Here is an 18,731-nt window from a genome sequence, read left to right as displayed (position 1 = left end):
TCTGACTTACAGATAAGTATTAGTTTATTTCTTTATGCTTTTTATTACTTTATTAAGATGGCCTTATGAGTTCTTTCTGGGTGGTGCTACAAATGTAAAGTGAAATGTTTTCTGAGTTCTTTAGACTTTTTCATTTGTTAATACTCAGCTATTACAGTGCCCATGTTTTTAAGAAACATGCCACATTCAGATTTGAATATATTCTTCACAGTCTCAATGGAGTCTTCATCTAGTGGAGATTTCCTCTGGCTTCCAGGCTGGAGAAACTTGTTAATTGTGGGAATGTAGCTGCTTCTGGCCTTGAATTCCTAAAATGCAAATGTATACTATCCATGAGAAGAGAATATGGCAAAATGCACAAAATATAAACGAGGCACATTTTTATATATGAGAAAAAGTGTTTATATCTTTCTCATTGCTGGCGGAGGAGAGGTATAAAATGGAATTTTCATACATTGTGTGGTCCTGCAAAGTGATGTCAGCCTTGTAGAAAGCAAGATAGCAAAATTTCTCAAGGAACCCAAAAATGTTTATAGGCTCTAACCAGGTGATCCCATTTTTAAGATTGTATCCTAATGATGTAATCCTAAATGTGGAAAAATTCGTATCTGTGAAGATGCTGTTGCAATATTATTTATAAAAGCAAATATTCCGGAGCATCCTGATGCGTAACTATATTAGAAGTTCTCATTTTTCTTAAATCATAAGCATTTTTCATGTTATGTTATCTCTGAAAACATAACTTTCAGTGGCTGTGTAAAATTCTATTCATGGATGTATCCTCATTTGTGTAGACATTTCTCAGGTATTGAATATTTAGGTTGTTCGCGATTTTCACTATTTAAAATTATTCTGAGTGCAATAAATAGAATATTATATAATCATGAAAAATGTCAAATATATATATATATATATATATATATAACAGACTACATTGTATAAAAATGAGCCAGACTAAATATAACAATACTAACACATGCTTATAATGTAATGTGAAGTGGAAAATTGAGGCTGCAGAATTATCAAACTTGGATGGCAACTATTTTAAATCAGTGTATTTTAAAAAGGATATAAAGGAATCCACCAACATAGCAAAGTGGTTTTGAACTCAGGCTGTGGAATCAGACAGATAGGTGTGAGTCCCAGTCCTGCCACAGTGTGACCTAAGAAAAGTTAGTTAACCCCCCTGAGTCTCGTTTCCTGTCTACATAGAGGATGGAATAAAGTGCATTCAGTGCTGGCACAAAGCTTGGCGTGTAGTAAGTGCATAGTCCATGGTTATGGTTATTGTTATACTGTGGCTCTGTTAGGATGGGATTATCTTGAGTGTTATCCCCTCACCTTATCCACAGAAGAAGCCACTGGTATTGAGGGTCTGCTACATTCCAGGCAAAGCCTTTGAGACTTAACTCCTGCAAGAAGCCTGGCCCGGGTGACCCTCATCTGCATTCCCATATATCGTTTTATTTTTCACTTGCTCCATTATGTTGGCGTTATCTGTCTGTGTGCGTGTCTCCCCCACTAGGGAGTATTCCTGGAGGGCACCTTTGCACCCTTAGCAAAGGTCTTGGCATAAAGAAGTTAGGAAGTTCTTAAAGGATAATGAACGACTGAAGGGAAGGTTAAATGAGTGATACAAATCCCTCCTCCCTGCTTTCTTGGGAGGTGTTTGGGGAGCAGTACCTGGAGCAGACGGAAGCCCTAGAGGACACTGGGTCTGCACTCTTCAGCCATGAAGATGACTTCCAGGAGCTGGACATTGGCCCAGCTCAGCCGAATGCCCACCAGAAAATCTTGCCCGTGGTCTCTTAGCGCCTGTGTGATAGTTGAAAACGAGAAGGTAGAGGATTTAGGGACATACAAGTTAAAGTCAGTGTGATTTGGCAGAAAGTCCCCTAGAAGTTCAGAGACCTAATTCCTGATCTCTGCCACCAGCTCTCTGAGTTCGAATAAGTCCCACCTCTCTGAGAGCTTCGGTGTGTTCATCTCAAAGAGGCAGAAGAGCTTAAATCTTCCTGAGGATGCTGAACCCTGGAAACAGCTGCATCTCACGTGCCTTTGTCTTCATCTCATCTCCCTGTATCTGCTCTGCGAGCCTTTATAGAACGATTTGAGCACCGAAGCCTGGATTGTGGCTCCTCTAGGTCTGGGACCATACATTCTCCCCGCACCATAGCAGGGTGGGATTTTCAGGGGTGCAACTCATCCTCACTAGGACCCACACCTTATTTTCACGAGAAAATTTTCCTCTGATAGGGCTCTGGATTATGGGGCATTTTGAGTCAAAATTAATTGAACACAAAATAAATGATTGGAATAGGAGGAAACTAAGGAATATTCTATCCCTAAAGCTCTGTGAGGTTATGATACTCGGGCGGGGGATCAGGAGTCAGAGACATGAGTGCAGGCTCCTGTGTTTTTAGTTGCATGACATTGCGTCTTTAGGGTCTGGTTGCCTCATCTGTAAAATGGGGATAACAATAGCACATCTTTCATGGAATTATTGTGAAGATTAGATGGGATCGTGCATGTAATGCATGGCACAGTGCTTGGCACATAGCGCTGAGCGGAGGTGAGCCATCTATATGATTAGCACTGCTGGTAGTGGTGATGTTACTGTTTTTAGCCATGAACGTAGTCTCTGTACCACATAGTATCCAACTTCAGTCATCGGGAATAGTGGTGTTAAACATCCATTCTGTTGTCAATGTTGGTAAAATTATAAGATAAAAATCTCTTAAATTACATGCTAATTGGTCCATCTTCCATCTGGGACCACGGGGACTGAAAACGCACCAACTGTAATTAAGGGAAAAGTACAATCTAGGAAGTTAGAGTACCTGTAATCTATGTCAAATACACAAGTATCGATTAAATAATCTACATCACATGAGTGGTCTCTAAAATGGTTGCTCATGATAAATATATTTAAATGTATATACTAAATCATCCAATGAGAACCAATGTTACTCAACCCAGAAAGGATGGAGTAAACCAGCATTGCAGGTGGGTTTAGAAAACTCTAACATTTTTCATGATCCTTTCCTACATTAACTCATGTTATAATGAATGCACCTGGAGGACAAGAGCATTGATAACTAAGCAGTCATCCAACCCGTGTGTTAGGGATGGCACGGAGTATTTGCTTAAAGTTCAAGCTTTTTCAAACATTATTTTCCAGCTGTTAAAAATGCAGAGACAGGGAGTTCCCTGGCAGTCCTGCGGTTAGGACTTGGTGCTTTCCCCTTCCCCTCCCCCTCTTTTTTCTTCTTTCCCCTCTTCCTCCTCCTCCCTCTTTCTCCTCCTCCTTTTCCTTCTTCTTTTCTCTCTCTCCTTCTCTGTCTCCCTCTTTGCCTCAGGAGGGCCACAGTAAGGCTGGCCCTGCCCTTTTCCCACTTAACACCGTCAGCTGACCCAGTTTTCCTGGCCACTGTCTGCATTTCTCAGGACTAGATTCATGCAAGAGCATCGTGGCTTTCCTGCTCTTGCTACCAGGTTTCTCTTCACCCTAATTACATCAGTCAGGATCCAGCTGGGAGACAGAACCATACTCGTTACTCTAGCAGAAGAATTTAATATAAAGAATATATTTTCTATCCTTATATAAATATTTGTATATTCTTCTTTGCTATAAAGAAGTGACTAGGTCCTGGAGAACTGAAAGGCAGCACAGGAACAGTGTGGTTTTCTGAAGGTGACAACTGCGGAGTAGATATCATCCCTAACAAAAGGATGGGGCTGGAATCCTTCCAACTGAGAGCTTGGAAGTGGGCTCCTCCGAGTCGGATCAGATCTCTCACAAGCGAGTTGCGAGTTGCAAGTTCCCCGTGCTGCCTTCCTTACGTAGAGACATTGAAAGATACTGTCTACACCATTTTCACTGCTCTTATTTAGAGTATTTGTGTGTGTGTGTGTCTTTCACAGTACGGAGCGACCATCTCATCCTTAGTCTAATGCAACATGAGTAACAAGGCTTTTATCTCACCTTGGATTAATTTCTCAAATTCTTCACGTGTTTCAAGAAGTTCTTCTTCACACTAAAGGATGAAAGAAAGGGGCCTCCCTGGTGGCGCAGTGGTCGAGAATCTGCCTGCCAATGCAGGGAACACGGGTTCGAGCCCTGGTCTGGGAGGATCCCATATGCCGCGGAGCAACTAGGCCCGTGCACCACAACTGCTGAGCCTGCGCGTCTGGAGCCCGTGCTCCGCAATGGGAGAGGCCGCGATGGTGAGAGGCCCGCGCACCGCGATGAAGAGTGGCCCCCGCTCGCCGCAACTGGAGAAAGCCCTCGCACATAAACGAAGACCCAACACAGCCAAAAATAAATAAATTAATTAATTTAAAAAAAAAAAAAGAAAGAAAGAATATAAGAACACGTTGTTAAAGGAAATCCAAAAAAGAGGGGATATAAGTATATGTATAGCTGATTCATTTTGCTGTACAGTAGAAACTAACACAACATTGTAAAGCAACTATACTCCAATAAAAATTAATTAAAAAAGAGAACGTGTTGCTATTATATTATTATTATTACTGGTGATATCATGGAAAAAGAATGAAATAGAAGGGGGCTAAGCACCAGTTCAACCACTGTTTCAAGTAGTTATTAAACCCATGCTGTTTTTTTCTGGGTCCCATGCAGCTAAGGAATTTTTTTTTTTATAAAACCAAAGCAAAGGGTTTACTGAATTTAGTCGACCCAGGAATATGTATCTCTACTGTTTGCAGATGTAACATGCCCGGTGGTACACTTTTGGGGCCACAGTTTGAATTCGGGTTCTCCCCTTAATTAGCATGGACATGTTACTGACTCCCTTCTAATCTCAGCTCCCTAATGTGTGAAAATGAAACTAACACCTATTAATGGTGCCCTCATGATGGTTAAATGAGATCATACCAAGTAAGACTAACTCTCATGCCTGGTTCAGCAATTGACCATTGTATTTTTTCCACATCATTTTCATGTGGATGGTATTTTTTGTCCCTTCTTTCCATTGTTCAAGAACATGCAAGTGTTTGTTTGATCATTCCATTATAAATTCTCTTTTTAAACACAAGAGGCTTAGACACAGAGGAATTAAATGGCAGTAAATCTCAGAAATAACTTGGTAACAATCTAACAATAGAACTGAGTGAACTCAAAAGACCCTCTGTTGCATTACCCAAGGAAACATGAATCAAGGTGTAGTCTATTTCTTGCTGCTTTCAAGATTTTTTTTACTTGGTTTTCAGTTTTATTGTTAGACCGTTACCAACCAACTTCTGGATACTTTCTCATTAAGATAAATAACACAAATTGAATGTGTGCATTTGGCATAGTACAATTTTAATATAAAATTTAAACACAATGAGTTTTTCTGTATTATTTCCTATCATGATTGGAGATGGAAAAACCAACACGTAACTGGAAAACAGTATTTTCCCCAAAGATTCTACTCTACCCCCTTTATAACAACAAAAAATAATTAGAAGTTTAAATGTTTACAATTTGGAATAATAAAAAAATATTAAGAAAGTATACTGATACATGGTTCCTTGGTTGTCATTCCTGAATACTTTATGTTAAATAATGTTAAACCACAGAGGTGTCAGATTGCCCTCATCCCTAAACCTTGAAGACCAACATTAACTACAATTCTCAAGAGCAAGAAACATCTCTGTTACCAGGGAATCCTGCCATTTTCAGAAGACAAAGAAGACAGCAGCAAAGATGGAAAAAAAAATCTGTCTTCCCCTTATTCACTTACAAAATATTTTCAATATTATTGCACAAGTTATAGGAACTCATTCTAGAAAAATTAGAAAATATGCTTAAGCTAAAAACATTCGTCCTCCTTATTGGCCTTTTCTCTCAGATTGAGCAGGTGTTCAGTAGATGTGCACTTTTCCTTGCGATTATGTCTTAATGAGTAGAAACACAGCATTCAGAAGGTAGAAATTGGGCACTAAACTATATTTAAAAAGAATCCTTGCGTGAGGGTGGAGTGTCTGTGTGGGCATCTCTTCTTTTTTCCCTCTGCTCTTTGTTTTTGCAAAATAAGTTATCTCTCACCCTACTGTATATAAAATAGATGACCAACAAGGACCTACTGTACAGCACAGGGAACTACTATATTCAATATCTTGTAATAACCTATAATGGAAAAGAGTCTAAAAAAGGATAGATAGATAAACTGAATCACTTTGCTGTAAACCTGAAACTAACACAACATTGTAAATCAAGTATATTTCAATGAAAATTTTTTTAAAAAAAGAAAAAACAAACCAAAAAAACCCAGAAAAAGTTATCTCTGAGTCTGCTCAATGATGCCCAATATTAAGTATACTTCTCCACCTCCTCTTATTCTATGCCCAAAAACTTTCTTGGTTCAGGGAGTCGGTGATGGGGATCCCTCTCTTTCTCCCTCACATATTTTCACCAGCAAAAAAAAAAAAAAAAAGGCAAGAGCTGACATGATCACCTTCATGCTCTTCTTCTCTAAGTCTTCATCTGATGTTTGGGAAGCCCAGAGAGGTTAAGTGACTTGCTTAAAGTCCCTCAGCTAAAGGGTGGAAGAACCAGGGCTGGAATCCCTTCTCTCCAAGACCACTACATTATAGATATTCTCATCTTTGCAGATGTCTAATTTGTATTTAACTACTTTTTATAGGAAGAAGCATATTCTAAAGTTAATAACAAACATGAGAATACAGATAGGGGTAACCAAAATATAAAACAAAGCTTCCTCCAAAAGCATTTTCCCCTAAATTTAAAGATTACTTGTGACTTTTATGAAGTGTGACTTGAAAAAAAAAAAAAGCATATGTTCATGATTTCAATTTCTCCTAAAATTTCTCATGTCAGGAACTCCAGGCTAATTTTTTACTGTCTGGTTTGGCCAGGCTCCAGAAGCTCGGACAGCGGGGGGGCCCAGTTTCAAATTGCAACAAGGGCATTCTTGTTACCTTGTTAGGCCCTACAGGCCACTGGGGAAGGGGAGAGAGGGCAGCTGTGAGCCCCGCCAGGCCCAGGGGTGCACAGTCTGGATGGGGCCATGAAACAGCATGGTATGCCTCAAAATTCCTGAGTAGATACCATCTGAGGAATTTTCTGGTAGATTTAGATTGAGTTTTGCCAGATCACACAGAAAAGTTTTCCCAGGGAACATTTTTACAAAAATGATGTGTTTTCCTCAGTTTTATCATATGCTTGAAGGCTTACTGTATGACTGCTGGGGCTCCAAAGATAAACAAAGCACAGCCATTTTGGCAAAGTTGTATATACTAGAGCATGATGATTCAGCTTTTGAAAATTTGCTGTGACTCACATCAAAAGGAAAATTCGGGCACAGAAGGTAGGTATTAACTATCAAACTTTCTGCTAACTCTGGCCAGCTCTGACAGTATCCATGCTGAATATCAAAACTGGGAGGAATCAGAAGACCCAAGAAGAGCTTCATGTGGCTCAGAACTGGCCTTTTACTGTTTTGAAAAAATTAGGTCATCAGAAAAAGAAGTGACAAGTTCAAGTTAAAAATTTTCTATACTAAACAGTATTTAGTGCCCTGTTACCTGTTTCTTAATATTCTTGAGACAAATGTAGTTAAACAAACACAATACTAGGCTGATAAGAATGAAATGAAAAGAATTGTGTGTTGGAATGAGTCCCTTCTTCCCTTCCTTCGTCCTTCCTCCCTTCCTTCCTCCCTTCTTCCTTCCTTCCTTTGTTTATCATTGTTTTCATGACCTTGGATGAGCTCAGTATCAACAACCAGTTACCACTTTATTTGAGTTAACTAACTCAAATAATTAAAAGAGCTAACTCATTTAAAACAACTAACTCATTCATTCACAAATCAACATTTAAAGAACAAGTGGTAAAAACTGCTTTTCTTTTGGGTATCATATAAAGAGTTTTCCACAACTGCTCCCTAAGTAAGTACTCAATGAACCCCCGAGATGAAAGTCATTTTTTTTTATGCTGAGCTTTTATTTTTATTAAAATTATTTGCATTTAGTTTTTTATACAAATTTTAAAGGTTACTTTCCATTTACAGTTTTTACAAAATATTGGCTATATTCCCCATGTTGTACAATACATCCTAGAGCCTATCTTACACCCAATAGTTTGTGCCTCCTTTTCTCCCACCGCTATATTGCCCCCCTCCCCGCTGGTAACCACTAGTTTTTCTCTATATCTGTGAGTTTGCTCCTTTTTTGTTATACTCACTAGTTTGTTGTATTTTTTAGATTCTACATATAAGTGATATCATACAGTATTTGTTTTTCTCTGTCTGACTCATTTCACTAAGCATAATGCCTTCCAAGTCCATCCACATTGCTGCAAATGGCAAAATTTCATTCTTTCTTATGGCTGAGTAGTATTCCATTGTATGTATATACCACATCTTCCTATCCATGACATGAAAGTAAATTAAATAACTCCAGCATCTCACCTCTACTCCTGCTGTGGCCAAGGGCCACCAAATGGTTTCCATTCTTCCCCTTCCATTGAAGTAGTAAACCTTGGGCTTCCCTGCCATGCTTAAGGATTCCCGAAAATCAAGAGTGAACCTAAGACTCTTCTGCACACACACACACAGAGAAATACAAGCTTACAGAGCAGCACAAGGTTGGCCAGAAGTCTGTAGACTCAAAACTTATGCCAAAAATCAAAGCTGTTCCTCAGCTGCAAGGTACCTGTGTTCTGTGTTGTTTCTCACAAATGGAGTTTATGCTCACAAATTGGTGTTCTAATTAAATAACTGATATATTTTTAAAATAGAGAAAAAGGATGAGAGTGATGAAGCCAGGAAGATAGAAGAATAAGATTCTGACCAGCTTTCCTCCCGTGACAGGTGGCAAGATTTTAGCTTTCCAGATTTTTTTCTTTTTATCTACTTGCAGATCATCCTCCTTCCAGGACAAGCCTTGACTGGTGAAATGGGGTGAGATTAGGGGATGCTCAGGTTTTTCACTTTCCAAATTACAGTCATATCTGTATTTTAATGCTGGCATCCTCTGTAGCCCAAAGACGTCAATCAAGAGGATTTTCAGTGACGCATGGGGATTTAAAGCAAAAGTGCAGAGTTAGAAAAAGTGGGTCTTTTCACATTTTCCTTTTCTTCTGAAAATGAAAATGTTTTTTAGAAACATAACCCATGCTCATTTTGAAGAAGGTAAAATAGTATAGAAATTAGAAGCCCATCCCCACCTCCCCAAGATAGCCTTGAGAGGTTGATGGGACATGATGGGGGAGACCTGGTGGAGTGATAGGCTCTGGACAGCTCGAGGTACCTGGGGAGGGGGTCCCTGAAAGCAAGGAGGGCTGTGGGGAGGGGAGGGAGTGGCTTTGGGAGGAGGAGGAGTGAGTGTCTTCATGGTATGAATGGGAGCTGATTTATTTTGTAGCCTGTTACCTGGTTTATTTTCTAAGCCAGCACTTCCACACATTAAGAGCTCAGCAAAATAAATGAAGAAAAAAGGATAGATTGAGAGTATCACCATTTGGAAACCAGAATGAAAAAAGTGATCTAGGCCAATGGTTTTTCAACCCTACATGATACCTGTTAGAATCATGTGAGGGGCTTAAAGCACATTCAGGTACATGAGTGTGCAAGCATGCACACACACACACACACACACACACACACACACACTGCCTGGGCCTCACCCCAGAGATTCTGATATAATTGATCTGGAATAGGACTCTTGATTCTAATGTGTAGCCAGTATTGAGAACCATTCATCAGGATGATGATGATGTCAATAGCTGCTAAAATTACTAATAGGGATCTCTGTCGTGGAAATATCGGGCTGACTGCCCTAAATATTTAACATCACTAAATGTGGGACAACCAGACATGATGGTCCTCCTGGTGTGAAGCAATAGAAAGCATGCAGCGGTACCTATGAAGAATTCTTGCCAAAATAATTGACCTGGAGTTCAGTCAAACCTGTAGATATCAATTTACAGGAAACACAGGAAACAGAGAAGCACCTCGGGAATGTAATCAGCAAAATCAGCAACATTTATAACGTGGAACTCAGGCTTGCTCTTCATAGAGTGGTCCCCAGACCAGCAACATACACAGATCACCTGGGAGGTTGTTAGGAATGTAGCAACTCAAGCGCCACCCCAGAATCTGTATTTTAAGACCCCCAGGAATTTGTATGTACATTCAAGTTTGAGAAGCACTGTTCTCCAGCTCGAGTGATTAATACATTTAAAATGACTCTCTACTTTTATATTTCTGTAAGAAATTGTGTAAACTGCATGAAAATCAAAGACGCAGGGGGAGCCTATAGGTTAAAGAGATTTAAGAGGATGAATTCATTCTTCAAATGAATGCAATGTGCAGACCTTTTTTAGCTTCTGGTTCTAACAGAGCAGTTATTCTTTTTTTTAAATGTGATACAATCGGGAGTATTTGAACCATGACTGAACATTTATATAAGGGAATTACTGTTAATTTTTTAAGTATAATAATATTATAGAATGTTTTTCCTAAAGGATCTTTATCTTTTAGAGACTCATGTCAAAGTACTTATGGATGAAATAATATGATACTGGGATTTGCTTCAAATTAACCCAGCTGTGAGGGGGGGTGGGTAGAAATACAGATGCAACATGAGTGACATTTTGTTGCTAATTGCTGTGGCTGGGTGATGGGTACATGGGGCTTTTTATACTCTTCTTTCTATTTTTGTAAATGTATGAAATTTCCCATCATAAAAAATATTTTTAATTGCTCAGCAAAAACTGATGTTATTCGTAATGGATTAAAGCTTTAAAGGCCCTGGTGTGACTTCTGAATCATGAGATTTGGAACGGTGTTCACTCCAGCTTTAGGGATGAATGGGTGTGATCAATGCGCCACCCAGATGAGCCTTCTGAATTCAGATTTAATGATTCCAAGCCCTGCGGGCACTATCTAAACAGTGACGTCGTCTCAACTGAATCTATAAAACTTCATTGCTTCTGCAGAACTTACAGAAGAAATGCAATGAAAAAATTAAGCTTTTTTGTCTGGGTTTGACCTAGAACAAATAACCTCTCTGAGCCTCAGTTTCTTCATCTGTAAAATGGGGATAGTAACACCAATCTCATGGGTTATTGAGAGTTTTAAATGAGATAAAGCATGAAATGTGTTTAGCCCTCAGTGAACGATGAGTGATCCATATGTATGGGGAAGGAAGCAGACCCTGGAAGAGCGAGGAGACTAGAAAGAGCAAGAACAATCATCTTAGCAGTGGGGTCGTCAGAGAGGTGGTGGTGGGGGCAGGAGGGAGATCGGGAGAGAGTTCATAGCAAAGAAGTGTGAGTTCTCGGGGTTCCCCTGGGATCCAAGGAACAGGCTGGGGAGAGACTGCCAGGTTCAAAGCAACAAGGACGATATGGCTGAAGATGGCCTTGACAGAGGGTCTAGACACCACCTGGGGTTGGCGTCTGTCTCTGGGCAGGGCCAGGCAGAGCAGCCAAACCATGTGACGGTACACAGAGCTGGGAGCTGCCCTTCCCCTCTGCGGAAAGGGTGCATGGAGCTGTGGGCAGCTATGACAGGACCAGAGTGTGAGCTCTGGGGAGCTTCTCAGAGGGAAGGGCAAATCTGTGGGAAATCTCTGAGATGGGGCTAGAGCCAGAGAAATACTGTGGGTTATTGTTGTTGCCAACCAATCATGCCTCCATGCTGGATGGCCTGGAAAACACTGGTTACATCTTAGAGGCCTGTCCCCTCACCAAGACCAGAAAGCCCTCGATGACCATGGTCTTTCTGTCTTTTATCCTCAGTTCCTAGAAGCGCCTGGTTCATGGGTTGGATGATGGGGCAGAGGATGGGTGGGTGGGTGGAAGAATGAAAAACATCATTAATAACCAGACTGTTTGAATAATAGAGTTTACTAACCTTGCTGAGTCAAGACCCTTCGTATGTAGTAAAGGAGGGAAGGAAAGAATAGAATGTCATCAGAAGGTGTCATTCATCATCCAACAGCTGTTCGTTGTGTGCTGCTGTGTGCCAGGCACCATGCTGGGTGCTGAAGGTGCAATAGTGAGCAAGACCAGGCAGACCCTGGGTCTCATGAAGGTGACAGTCTAATGGCCCTACTGTGTGTCAGTCTGAGGTCACATCATTGTATCATAAAAGCAGGGACCAGAGACTAGAGCTCTACCGGTCTCTGTTTCTCATCTCTACTCCCTTCACACAGTGGCAAACATAACCACTGGTAGCTCCTACGTTTTATGTATTAGAGCTACAGCAGCTGGAGAGAGACCTGGTGAAAATTCTTGACTCCCAATCCAAAGATACAGGACAAGGATCTGATCAGCTCAGCTGGGGTCTAGAGCCTACTTCTTAGGGCCCCATCACCTGTGAAGAGGAGGAGGAATGGGGCTATGGAGGAACATTGAAATTCCTGCGGGAGCTACTAGGATGGAGAGGGAAGTTCCCCGCTCTTTCTTTTTCAGGGAGGTGTGGGGGACGGATGGGGTGGGTTGAAGTGCACACTGGGTCAGCCAGGGACGAAGGGCTGAGAGGCGAGGGCGCATGCTTCCAGGCAAGTGTGTCAAGAATCAACAGACACCAATATTTTGTAATAAGTGTAAAATGGAGTGTAACCTTTAAAAATTGTATAAAAAAATAAAACAAACCAACGAACAACAACCACCACAAAGAATCAACAGACAGAACTGGTTTGAATCCCAGTCTTGCTCTTTATTTGCTAAGAAGTTACTTAACCTTTGAACTTCACTTCTCCATCTGGGAAATAGGAATGATTACACTAATCCCGTAGTATGAAGGTGAACGTTAAATGGGGTAATGCTCTCAAAGGGCTTATCAAGTCACAGTAAGCATCCAATAACTGGCAGCTATTGTTATGATTTGGGACAAAGGCTTCCCTCTGCAGGGATATTTATGTACCAAACAAAGAGAGTGATTACCTCTCTTTGTTTATGATTATGCTGACTCAGCTGATTGTGGTTTTTGAACATTACAGAAGATGAATCAGCTTTGGTGATGTTCTCAGTAAAGACCCCAGGTCAGTGTAAGATTGTGTGGTCAGTCTGGGGCATGGAGGAAAGAAGTTCTTAAATTTTTGCCCAGTGAATGTCTTTGAGGTGTTCCCTGGCATATAGAGCATTTTCTGGTGATTAATCTAAGCACAGTATTATTGTCACCATATTCTATAGGTTCCAAGTGAGTCACTGAGGCCAGCTCAGACCCAAGGGGAGGGGAATTATACCTCACCTCTCCTGGGGAGAAACGCCAAAGAACCTGCCTCTTTTTTTGATCTAACGTGTGCCACAAACAAATGACTTAGAAGAATTGGGAAGCAGCCCAGTTACCCTCTGGAACTGAGGTTGAGGGAGAGAGTTGGAGGGGACGGAAGGGAAGTGAGACATGGAAGTATACAAGAGAGGAAACCCTGCTCTTTCCTCACTTCATCCTGGTCAGATGCTGGAGGAAGCAAGCTAAGAAACGCCAGAATCCCAGTGTGGCTTAGGGTACCTGAGAACCCGGGAAATGTTTGCTTGCGTCTTGCAAACTCGGAATGACTCAAAAGCATTGAGTAGAAATGTCTAGGTGCTGTGTCTAGGCAGATGGGCTTGCGATCGCCTCAGAGTTCTCCGCATTCCAGCAAGGCACGAGGTAAGCGGGTGTCTCCAATGCACAGTTCCAAAGTCAAAAGACACATGAAATTCAAATGAAGGGTGCAGCAGTTTTCTGCAAGACTGTCTCCCTGAGACTAGGTGGGAATGAAGATGTCTTGGTAGCCTCCTGGGTGGACGGATGTCTGTTGAGGACAGGATGTTCTCTCCCTGTGCCTGGAGACTTAGATACAACCCTGGGAAAAACATGGGGGTGTATGTTGGGGAGGAGACTGTCTGAGATGTAGTTAGTTTGTTCCCTTGGTGGAATGGGGCTCAAAATAGAAATTAAACTCAGTTATAAAAATAGAAAGAAATTCACTCTTGAATTTCTGAACTGATTCACCCCTATCTCCACATATAACATAAAGTTCCCTTTTCAGAGTGGACACTGCTTAGAATCAATTTTAACAATCAGTAAAATATTAATTATTAAAAAAAAATAAACCATAAAACACACACATTTACATTACACCAAATAGAGGGAACATTCAACATGTTTCCTTTGTTGACACCTTTGTTTTGTGCTCCAAGGTCAGTTCTTCATAATAATTTCTGAGGCTCTAATACATCTCGAAGTTTTAGAATCCCGGATAGATGACCTGGGTAGAATTTATTCTGAATAGCAAGACTGGAAATGCTTTAATATTTCCTAAAAGCAAAAGCATATTCTGAATGCCAGGGTCTAAATTAGTTGGCTGGGTTAAATATTTCAAGACAAAATGTCTTGACCTTATATTTTACTGGGGTGTTTATCTCCTAAAAGAGAACGAAATTAGAATAAGGTGGGTTACCTCTGAAAAGATGTACCATCATTCTATAATAATTTGAAAAACTTGCAATGATATGAAAGTACAAATCAAAACTAAGGTACCATGATTTATATAAAACTTGATTTCAATTAAACGACTAACCAAAAAAGATATGTAAAGAATTTAAATAAACTCAAAATGAAAATTTCAAACATGGAAAACAGGTTGATGATTTATTTAGAAATATATTCTTTTTTTTTTTTTTTTGAATTTATTTATTTATTTATTTATGGCTGTGTTGGGTCTTCGCTTCTGTGCGAGGGCTTTCTCTAGTTGTGGCAAGCGGGGGCCACTCTTCATCACAGTGCGCGGGCCTCTCACTATCGCGGCCTCTCTTGTTGCGGAGCACAGGCTCCAGACGCGCAGGCTCAGTAATTGTGGCTCACGGGCCTAGCTGCTCTGCGGCATGTGGGATCTTCCCAGACCAGGGCTCGAACACGTGTCCCCTGCATTAGCAGGCAGATTCTCAACCACTGTGCCACTAGAAATATATTCTTGATATTGCATACTCACATGCCTATATTTAAAATAAAATATCCATATATGTAACATATAATGGTAAATTTCCAGTCTACTCGTTCAAGTTTTACATATTATTAATATGAGGCGAGAGAGTAACAATAGTATTTGGCAAATATGACTGAATTAATATGGCTAATTCATTTTAAACCATTCGAATCATAACTGTGGCTTTCATTAAACTTATAACTTTATTATAAACAGAAAAAATTAGAAATATTTTTAGTATCTGTGACTTAAGTGTTACGCATACAGTAAAAATATTCTAGAATAATTGCTGGATTTTAACAACTGAACTTGTTTGCTTAAGAGAAAGTACTGACCTCTTCAGACCAATGACACCAAACAGAGCTTTGAGCAACAAATATGAATAGATATCGTCCTCCACCAGCTTTTTCCAGCTCTCTCTTTCCTTTTGTAACTACTTACTTCTGAATCTGTTTTTTACTGAAGTCAAGGGAAATCATAGGAGGAAGGCTCAATAGACTCTAAGAACTCTGATCACGATTCTCTTCACCTATTTGGGATTAAGGAGGGATTAAAAGCAATTATTGTGCCTTTATCTCATTCTAGCCAGAAGAATTTATGCAGGCAGGCAAACCTGCTCAGTAGGTAATTTCACAGCTTTCAAATGTGACTTTGAAGTCAAAAAATTAAAGGGCATAATCCATTGTTTAAAGTGTGTAAGAATAAAAGGAATTAAGTAGACCAGTAACTGCATGCCTTTGTTTTTTTTATCCTCATCCTACATTCTAGAACTTTGTCTCCAACTGTCCTGGCATCATGCCTCCATTCTGCGTTGTCCATGGAAATTGGGTTTTAGTAATGTGAATTCTTGGGTAATTTAAGAGAAAGACTAAGGATATTCCTTTCTATGAAAGTCAGTCTAGTAACCTGGTATGCAGTACATTTTCCTGTGTCCATTTAAGGGATATTGAATATATATTTTCTGGTTTATGGAAAGTCTTTATGTCCTGCTTATGACATAAAGTGAGGTTTGCTTTGTTCCCATAAAGACGCTGTCCTAGAACACGCTGCTTTGATTTGGAAAGGTCTGTGCTTCAGTCTCCTTGCAGAAGGATCACTGGTACCAGGAACTAAATTGTTTCTGACAGTGGAAAATGAGGCTTTGTAAAAAAAAATATAAAATCCACCAATCAATCAGATAATAGCTAGATAAGCAAACAAGTTAATTTATTTAAAATATGTTGGAAAAAAATTAGGCAAAATCAATTCTTTAAGAAATCCCAATGACATATTATGTATCAATCTAATGTTTTTTTATTTACTTTTTAAAACTTTTTATTTTATATAAGAGTATAGCCGATTAACAATGTTGTGATAGTTTCAGGTGCACAGCAAAGCGACTCAGCCCTACATATACATGTATCTGTTCTCCCCCAAACTCCCCTCCCATCGAGGCTGCCACATAACATTGAGCAGAGTTCCCTGAGCTATACAGTAGGTCCTTGTTGGTTATCCATTTTAAATATAACAGTGTGTAGATGTCAATCCCAAACTCCCTAACTATTCCTAAACTAATGTTTTTAAATTCTCAAAGAATTTTAAAATATGGCACACGGGCTCAGTAGTTGTGGCTCACGGGCTCAGTAGTTGTGGCTCGCGGGCTCCATAGTGCAGGCTCAGTAATTGTGGTGCACGGGTTTAGTTGCTCCGCCACATGTGGGATCTTCCCAGACCAGGGCTCGAACCCGTGTTCCCTGCATTGGCAGGCGGTTTCTTAACCACTGCGCCACCAGGGAAGTCCACAAATACATTCTTGTACTGGAAGCTTTGTTTCAAGAGAGCTTAGTATAAAAATATCCATTTGTTACTGTTTGTACTCTTTTCTACCTCAAAATCACGGAAGTTATTAGACCTGTCACAAGATCTTGTTATTTAAAATATTTATTTAAAAATGTACATATATTACCTACTACAAATGTGTTTTTAAATATTTTAATATAATTGGTTTCCTTGGTAATCCTATGTATCTTATTCTCTGTTTTTAATATTTTCCTGATTTAGGAGTCTATCTCATACTGCCAAAGGGTCCATAGCACAAAGCAGGTTAATAATTCTTATTCCACGTGCTAAGATATTACAGGTCAAACAGAAGACTACAGCTCCAAAACACACATTTACAGAAATTTAGTAATGTAGACACAAACGGGCCTAAAAAAATATCCATTTATAAAACACAATATTAGAGGCAATTATTCCCACTATTACAGGGCTGCTTTAGGTTTTGAAATGATTTGGTGAGGTTAAGCAGGTAGCTCCCTGAGTATATTTAAATGATTCTATTAAAATGTTTTGACCCACACTTACCTTCTCAGCGAGTTATACCAGCAAATAGTATATAGTAGTCTTAGTTAAGGTTATTAGTTGGCCCCTGTCCTTTTTTTTTTTTTTTTTTTAAGAAGTTTGTTTTATGTTTTGGCCGCACGGCTTGTGGGATCTTAGTTCCCCGACCAGGGACTGAACCCAGGCCCTTGGCAGTGAAAGTGCAGAGTCTTAACCACTGAACCACCAGGGATTTCTCAACCCCTGTCCTTTTAATGTCATTTACAATTCATTTATTTTACAAGTTTTACAAATTATACCAGCATACTTATCCATGAAACTCCAGAAAGCTAATTTAGTTTAGTTTGGCAAATCCACACTCTGTGACTGGTTTTCAGTTTTCTCTCCATCCTTTTTTGGTGCAGAAGCAGATGAATTTTACTTCTTCAGTTCAAGCTATGCTTTCAAATAGCTATAGTGTGAAACTATACCTCCCAAAATACTGTATCATCTGGGCAAAATCTTATGGAAGAAAGCCAGACATTGGATTCCCATTTCATCTAGAATAAAATCCAAATTCCTTGACAGGACTGAAGGAGTGTGTCGTCTGCCATCTGCTGCCCCTTCTCATGCCACATGGCACACGCATTCTCCAGCCATGTCTCCTTTGGCTTGGTGTACCAAAGACACTGCTTTCCAAGGCAAGGCTTTGAAAAAATTCTGGTTCCTCCGTCTGGAGCCCTCTTGCCCATCTTCTTGTATGTCTGGTTCTTTCTCACTTTTGTGTCTCACCCTATATGTCACCTCCCCAGAGTGACCTTCCCGTACCATCCATCTAAAGTAGAGCTCTCAGGGGATACATGTATATGTATAGCTGATTCACTTTGCTGTACAGCAGAAACTAACACAACATTGTAAAGCAACTATACTCTAATAAAAATTAAAAAAAAAAAAAAAGTACAGCTCTCATTGCGAAAAGGGTACAAACTTTCAGTTATAGGATAAAAAGGTCTGAGGATCTAATGTATAACATGGTGACTCTAGTTGATAACACTATATTGTATTTTAAAAAAGTAAATATGTAAGGCGATGATGGATGTGTTAATTAACTTGATGGGGGCAATCCTTTCACAGTGTATATCAAACAGCATATGATACCCTTTAAATATTGTACAATTCTATTTGTCAGTTATACTGCATTAAAGCAGGAAAAAATAGAGCAGAGCTCTCCCCTCGCCTCCCCCCACAGTTAGTCTCTGTTACAGACCCTGTTTAATTTTCTTCATATCCCTACCATGCTGCTCCTGGGAATCATCCAGGTTGCCCTGCCACACGCTGCATTTCTGCCCAACGTCAGACTCTGGAGCCTTTTCAGAGCCTTCTTCACAAGCCTGAGCTCCAGAGCGGGGAGGGCTGTCACTGATAATACATTATTTATTTCATGAAAATTCTGACCTTTTGAAATGAAGCAGTATTGGATGGGATTA

The sequence above is a fragment of the Balaenoptera physalus genome (assembly GCF_965194825.1).
Source record: "Balaenoptera physalus genome assembly, chromosome: 11".
Lineage (NCBI taxonomy): Eukaryota > Metazoa > Chordata > Mammalia > Artiodactyla > Balaenopteridae > Balaenoptera > Balaenoptera physalus.
Note: the sequence above shows the minus strand (reverse complement) of the source record.